Raw genomic sequence first — 8,789 nt, forward strand, 5'->3', positions numbered from 1 at the left:
ATTAAGGGGTTACCTACCTCAGGTGGTAGAAAATAATCGATTCTTTGGGAATTTATTTCAGAAAGTACATGCATATTTTTATGTAATGGTTTTTGTATTCAGATGAGGGACACTTTAACAGGTTATTATATTAAGTTTTGGTATAAAAATATTTAGTTATTGCAAAATTACAACTGATTTCCCGGAAGCCACTAAAGCACAATATTTTCCGGGAAATCAGTTGTAATTGCGCAATAAATAAATATTTTTATACCAAAACATAATATAATAACCTGTTAAAGTGTTCCTCATCTGAATACAAAAGCCGTTGCATAAAAATATGCATGTACTTTCTGAAATAAATTCCCAAAGAATCGATTCTTTTCCTACCTCCTGACGGTAGGTAACCCCTTAATAAAGAAAGACAGACAGAAAAGGAAAAGGAAAAGGAAAAAAGAAAAGCATGAATATACAATGTGAGACGTTCAACGCAACAGACGTAAAGGCTTTGTACGGATATTATCTATTAAATCGGAGAAAAATCGGAGATAAGTTGGTCGTGATAAGAATTAGCAATGCTACATATGCGATCGATGCAATTATGTTTGCCATAGAGGGTTCGATGAGTTTTTACGCTAAAAAGATTACCATGCCTTAGGCTCATAGTGATTACATTAAAATTGAGTTGTTTTACTAAGGGTTGACAATTAATATACAATTAAGTGTACTGTACTAAATTGTATTATACCATCGTCGTTTACAAGAGTGCCTTGCACCAAACGCCAATTGCACTGCGAGAAAACAAATTAACCGTTTCCACTAAAGCACAATACTTTAACACAGTAACGCGTAAGAGCGGAAATACAGAAACAAAGAAAAACGCGTCGAGTAGGTATCTCACTTATTTTTACTATTCCTGCATGCGATTTTACAACTTCCGTAGAAACCTGCGGATCGTGCAAAAACCGAGGGGGAACGTGCGTCGCGATCGTAAAACGCGCGGCTCACACTGGAAAGCGTGAAATTTCATTTCACCGCTCGCAGTTTCACCGAGCCGGCCAGAAGACTATCGATGGGATTAAAAATCACACGGGGCAGGTATCGGTTGCCCGATTTTACACGACTCCGCGTTTACAGCTGCATCGTTCCCTTCCGCCGTCGAAATAGTCCCATGGCCCCGCGTAATTAGTCACCGCGAGATACGGCAGCAATTTTCGGAAAGCGAGATTTATGATCCGTAAGGGCGGTCGGACCCATCGAAAACGTCTTAACAATGGCCCTGTCCCGTGGAAACTGGCCAAATATGTTGCACACGAGGACGTGGCGTGGTCAGGTGCACGCGCAGGTAGGTATATACCTGGTGCCTTGGAACGCGGGCGAGCAGGGTGAATTACCGCAATTCTAGCGAGTAACCGGCAGCGATCCGTTTTCAGAAAAACACTTCGACGCCGGCCCCATTGTCCCAGCGTCAGTTTTATTGGGCGGAGGGGAGGTGGGTCCCTGAGTCATGCGCGTCTTATGGTCACAACAATACGCGGGGCCCCTTCGGGTTCATTATGGTCCACGCAACTACCTGAACGTTGACGACACCGTTGTTATTGCGTGATTACCGAAGTAACAGTATTAACGTATTAACGCTGTGGCAGCAAACAATTGGGGTAACTTTCGCGAAGCTTTCATTAGGTGGGGATGATTCCTTTATTGGTGAAAATGATATGGGTGTGCGTCGGGGACGTGATTCACCGCAACTTGCTGCGGCGGCTGAATGGGGGTAGTTTGTTGGCGATGTTTCGTTTGCGTAATAAATTGCAAAAGGAGTATCTTAATACGCAATTCCATTTACTTTATTCATGAAAATAAGTTCGGTCATTTACAAGTAGGTATATAAATGCTATATTTGGAAGAATTTACTAAAGCGAATATAGGAAAGAAGAAGGAAGGGAAAGACAGGTGACGGGGGATGAAATGAACAACAATTGAATTCAATAAAAAATTGTGTAGAAACATATAAAATCGCACAGCATCACATACTGCAATATAGAGTAGCTATATTCTTAAATTCCCTTTTCGAACACGTATGCACTTACATATAAATTTGGTTTAATTAAACGTTATTTTGGTGACCAGGGCAATAAACACTTGGTACCGATAAAATTGAGGCGATCCGCGCTGAAGCCTTTGAAACCTAAAATATTACTGAAATTGCTTCTTGCTCCCATTTTCCGAAACAAAACGATCGTAATCCCATATTTTATTGCGCATGGTAATGACGCTATAATATGGTAACGGTGAATTCATTTTATTATCAAAGGTACATACTTATACATGTGCACGTGATACTTTGATAGGGCTTGTAGGTGCGAGCACTGTCCTTGGAGTGGTATGTTCAGTGAATTTAATCTTTTCGCATATATCGAGGGAAGTATGTGATTCAAGAGCACATAACAATTTCGAGGTGAGCTCACCGATGGTGTGGTCCGCCCTCACTACGTGCTAGGCTGAATTTTCAAGGGTTGCATACACGTGCAGTGAAAGCACACACTTAGCAGCTTATTACAGAAATGCACACAGGTGCATTTCCAAAACGTCGTAGGTGTCAGTGTGTTTCAAACAATGCTATTTAGGTCAGGCATAGTAACAGCTTACTAGCTGCGCCTCGCCTTTTACAGGAGTAATAAAGACGTTTAATAATAATAATAGTAGTAATAATAATAATAATAATAATTTAGCACCCCCTTGATTGCTTTTGAAATATTCTTGGCGTTCATTTTATATATCATTTTTTAATACCGTAATTACCGAACTCGATCTTGGAAAATTTACTCTACGTGTTAAATCGTCGACGTCGACTTTAGCCGGTGGAAATTATTCCCTGCTGTTTTGCATTGAACTGGGTATTAATTGTTAGTAGGAAACATGCATTGGTAACATTATTAATAGAGCTGCCCAATACTTGAAATATTCAAGTAGGTATCTAGTTGAAATTCAAACCGAGCCCAGTAATACTTCAAATAGCTGGAATATTCGAACAAGCTTGATAAAACTCAAACTTTTTGAATGATTTGAGTAGCTTGAATGTTTGAACAGCTTGCTTGCATAGAAGCTACTTGATTTCAAGTGAATAACTCGAAATGAATAATCCTTCAAGCTGCTTGATCAGTTTTGAGTTACTCAGAAATTGCTCCAATACTATTCGGAAATTCGAGCGAATAATAATAATTATTACCTAATGAGGATGGATATTTGATTTAACGCTTATATTCAGTATAAGTATATATTATTCTGGATGACTCAAATTACCGAAAAATAGCACTCGCTGTTTGTAATTAATACCCACTAATTTTATTCGCGGAATCTAAAGTCATTATTAATTTTTCAACTTATACAGACATACAGTCATCAGATACAAAATTATACGAATATTATATGAATCACAAATATTTATCTTCCACGGAAAATAAATTGCTAGCAACACTTCTGTTCTCGAAATAACCCCGTTTTTCTATCGATTCATTATATTCTTACAAGACCCTTAATTAGTCGAATAAATTGAAATGTTACGAGTAGAATATTATGTTTCAAATAGCTCAAAGGGATTTGAGTAATTATTTAAATTGGAGTAGCTAGAATGTAAGTAACTAAAACATTCAAGTTGCTCAAATTATTCGAGAATGTCGATTTTTTTCAAGCTTGCTTGAATAATAAAATTAAGGTACCTACACATTCGAGTACTTGGGTTGGTGCGAATGACTTGACCTGAGTTCAGCTAAGCTTGAATTTTCAAACTACTCGGACATCTCTAATTATTAACCCGTAGCTAGTATAAGTAGAAAAAATGAATTACAAATTAATCCAACTCGAAATGAATCTTACGAGAAAAATGACTCGTATGCTAACAGTCCCTAAAAAAATATTATGAGTTATATGGAACAATTAAGAGACTTGTTTTCTTGGGAGGTATACCAATAATGTATGATAGCAATAATATAATCATAATATAATATGTACATTCTTTCTATAAATTAAAATCATTTGAGATTACTCTGATACACATAGAATCTAATTTAGGATTTTATATAAAAAATTATTAGCTAAAATCAAGACACCGATGTGTATGCTGGCATCTTTTTCATTGCGCTGATTCACAGCCACGATTTCTTGCTGATCTATTACCAAAAATACAGATCCTTTTCATATTACTTGATAAATTTTTATTATCAAAAGCTACGACTTAAAAAATAAATATTCTATAAGCATACTTTATTAGAAACCGACCGTTCCTGTATTAACAATTGCTCCCAGACTGTTATACTAATTACACCCATTAATAAATGCAGTAACAAAGTAGTAGCGAATGAACTGATACCTACGTATAACCCATTTAAGTTTAATCTTTCAACGTTCTGCTCAACAGATATACGCGTGAGTCACTTGTAATAAGAAAATGAAAACTACTGGTGGACAAGGGGGTCGAGGTCAGTGCTGAGGACAATTACCTTCGACGTATTTACCTGTCCACTCCCTTCAATCCAGAATCTCAAATTTGAAATTCCTGTGGACCATCTACACAGCATTGAACCTGTATAATTACACGTGTTACACGCGATTAGCATAGGGTCAGGAAAACTCACATACCATCCCCTCTCGTCGCGATCCGTCCACGTGATTATAACGAGCACTCGTCCTGCGAAGCGCGACAAGACGCACGGAAGACGAAAAAAGGGAGGGAAAGAAATTCTAAGGGACATGAAGCGTGGATGATAAAACAAGGAGGCAGGACGCGGACGGAGGAAACGTAGGAAAGTCGAGAAGAAAACTCGACGGAGCGGGCTTGGGAGGTACAGAGTCGCGGAGGGAGAGAACGGGGGGTGGAGAACGGGGGGCTAGGAGGGGGTTGAGCGTCGCAGCGTTGTCCTCACACGTACCGGCGCTTTCTTAATCATCATCTGTCTATCTCTCGGCATTAGTCGAGAAGAAAATGGGGGTGTGGGGAGATGAGCAGGGGGGCAGCGACGGGGGGTAACCTACGACGGGTCCGCGAAGACGGAGGGATCGCAGGGGACCCGGGGAGCAGAGCGTTAGGGGTACAAAGAGCGAGGAAACGGTGGAAAAGAGGTAAAAGAAGGAGCGGAGGAAGAGAAAAGGAAGCAACAGCGGGAAAAGGAGAGAGGGAGAGAGAGAGAGAGCGAGAGAGACGGTGGGGAGTGGGAGAGAGCGCGAGAGAGACGGGTGGATAGCGAAAGGATGAAAAGACAGAAGGAAGGGGTAGGCGCGAGCGAACGCGTGCAGAGGCGAAAGAACGAGAGAGGAAAGAGTCCGCGTAGGGAGTGCTGGACGAGCGCTGAAGAAAGACGGGAAGAGTACCGACCGACGAAGGATGAGGAGGAGTACGACGCTTGCCGGACGGTGGGGTGAGGGGGTAGGGGGAGAGATGCTTCTTACTCCGCCCAGCATCCAAGATGGCGTTGGCAGCGGCTCCCCTCGTCATTAAAATCAATAATTAAAAAATACATCCGTGGGCACCTTTGCTTTTCTAGCGCCTCGTGACGCGTGCTCAGCACCACCCGCCCCACCAGCCCTGGGCCGCCTATATATCTGTGCACGGGCGCGGGTGTATGCGCGGCCGCCGGCCGGCTGAGAACCGCTGCGGCGCTTCTTCGCGGGTAGTGGGGCGACACGGGGGGTTGGCTCGGGAGTTGGAAGGACGCGGCAGTGGTAGTGGCAGCAACGATGCCGGCAGGGGGTGACTGAGCTTGGCTCGCCCGGCTCGGGATGGCGGGGGACAGGGGAGCACGAGGGCGGAGGGGGAGAGGGTGTAGTGGTACCAGGCTGCACTGGCGAGACCCTTAAACAGGGACACAAGGACGGGTGAATGGGTACGGGAAGTGGGTACTTCCCCCGACCACTTCGTCCCACTACCCCGTCGTTGCCCCACCTTCTACCGGTGGGCCGCCACCCTCCTCCCCCCGCGGAATAATCACCCCTAACCGACTCCCCATACGACGCTCGAAACTTACGGGGACCGGATTTTCGGAGTCTTTTAATTAGCGCGATTATTAATACGCTAGGGGCCAGCAATCAATTTCCACCGAATCGGCCAGAGACGGCGGACAAGGGACCCCTTCGCGCGCACCGCGGTCGCGGAGGAAGACCTCGGTGTTCAGGCAGGAACGAATTCGATAGCCTCTACCTGAGCGAGCACTTTCGGGGATCTGCCGGGATGCTTCTTACTGCTTTGTGCTCGTCATTGCGTTGTTTATTATCGCGATTGTGTTTTAGATTTATCGGCGACTAGCTTTACTTACTCGGCTTCGCGCGAAATTTAGATTCTGATCTTATAAAAAAAAAATATTTATTAGTTTTTTTTTGTGAAAATAGTCACATTCATCTGGATTAGTCAGGCATAATCAGCTGAGGCACCTTTCGTGATTCCAGAGCTTATCGTTCGAAAGTTTTTAAGCGACAGACAAACACACAAATATATAGAAGCTTTCTGCTTTATATATTAAGATACCGTAATCATTCTTGAGGAATTGACGACTAAGATACCATTCTTGAGGAATTGACGACTCGCTAATAGAGGTGGCTTCTTAGACGATGTCGTTTCAGATTGTGTTGAATTTATTTGAAATTCTTTGCCCAACCTCCCCTCTTTGGAGAACTACAAATAACTCGTCTACTTTCTTTTGGAGAGTGTATGTTACCAGAATCGTGAAGGATGCCGTTGTAGAAGCTCCAGCATTTTGTCAAATGTAGAATATTTTATTTCCAAAGACGTTCAATTAAAAACTGAGATTACGTAAAACTTTTGTGCGACGCTACATTATTTACGTTCGAACGGAACACACGGGTAATTGTTGTACTGATTTTAAAATTTGAAGTGGCGTTTATCTCAGTCAGCTATTTATTCGGTTTAGAGTTTAGATCGCTTGTCTCGCAACTGACAATGAGAAGTTGAATTTTAATATCAAAAGATTTCCGCCGTAAGTCGAGTCCAATGTTATTCAGTTTCAGACGCGTGGTTGTACGTAACAAATTGCATTTCAAGCAGATGTAAATTATTCATAGCCGTTTCGCATCAATTTATACATTTGTACGCTCGTTTACGTAACTCATGTAATTCCTGGTATCCCAAGGAAATGTAAATATTGAATTTAACAATCAGCCACATCAGTGACTTATGGTAACTGGCGTCTTCGGCTACGCGATTAAACAATTTGTGGCCTTACAGCACGCACGTCGGCTCTCGCGTTGTTTCTACGTCGATGAAAGGCGAGAAATTAATGTAAATCTTCCCCTAAACAAACGCGTTATCTTGTAAACAAGCCATTACAATTTGCAGTGCCTTACAGTTCGAATGTACGTAGGTCAAGTGCAGAAAATTAATAGCATCGGAATAGAATAATAACGGTAAAAGTTAAAGTAACAACACTAATATGAATTTTGTTCCTTTGAAGTGCGTTTTGTTTTGAATAAATTCATGCATCGTGTAAAGTAAATGTTTTGTAACTTTTACAGGCGCAAGGATAGGTTGCACTTTGATTTAATCGAAAGTATCATGTTGTATAGTGAATTTTAGGTAATTTGTAAAATTATAGAAAGTTACGGAAGGATTGTTAGCTAAAAAATTGAGAGGATACCCTCAGGACTCTTTTGGCGAATTTTGTGATTTGAACGCCTCGAATGAGGGAAGACGGACTGTTGCCAAATGTGTACACGTGCAAGCACAGTGGAATTCATTGGTTTAATAACAAGATACAGGAATATAGAATTTCTTTATCTGCTTGCAATGTTAAAACGAATCTGAGTGTAATGAATTATCGTCCGATATAGATTTCTACAAAACCGTTGTCCAAGGGATGAAAGTTTGGAGTGCTTATATTCGAATGTGCTAAAAATGATAATGAAACTAACAATATTTTAACAAAATGATCATTTCAACTTATTTAAATGGAGAAAGTATACTTGCAGTACACATATATATTAGAAAATTATAGAGTTAATCACATTGTCATACTTTGGATACATGATACATTCGAGTGAAGACATTAGGAGCGCAAATGTAATAAGTATTAATTAGTAAAGTGAATTTGTAAACAACGTATGGGCACTCATAATTTATTAGAACCTTCTTAAAGAATTTACCTAAAAATTTTTTGAGACTTAAACGTCTCACGTTTAATAATGAGAAGAATATTTTAAATTAAATACTTTTGTTAAGAATTGGTCTTTCCTAGACCACTTTAGTAGTAAAATAAATCACGTTTTGTATAAAGATTCCTTGCCGTCGATAAAATTGCAACGTGCAAAGTAAAAATTAATTTTCAGCAAAATATTGCAGTTTTGTTACTAATGCTTTCAATACAAGGAGTACATAATCAGATTTTTAAGATGAAAATGAAATTTGGGTAAAAGCAGGCACACGCACTAGGAAAGTTATCATATTTAGTAAATAAGAAGATAATGTATACATTTTAACTACATCATATTGCCGATAAAAGAAAACCTAGATTTGATTTAATTTTCAACCGTCGTCGACATTAGGTAATCTTCGAATTAAAACAGTCTTAGGAGTTGCAGTCTTAAAGCTTCCTAATCGTTACTAATTAAAAATATTTACGCATATTTAACCCCCACATAGCGGATACAGGGTTCAAATGGACCCATCTTAAATATCAAACTACGCGTATTCTTTGTTATTAGCATCGCTTCTTGAAAACATGAGCTTTTTAGGTGATAACAAGACGTGAGCCCAGTTTAAAAGCGTACCCCAAGGTGAATGAAATTGAGGGATAAAACGGGCCCTGCGT

Source organism: Andrena cerasifolii, chromosome 9 (assembly GCF_050908995.1).
Source record: "Andrena cerasifolii isolate SP2316 chromosome 9, iyAndCera1_principal, whole genome shotgun sequence".
Classification (NCBI taxonomy): domain Eukaryota; kingdom Metazoa; phylum Arthropoda; class Insecta; order Hymenoptera; family Andrenidae; genus Andrena; species Andrena cerasifolii.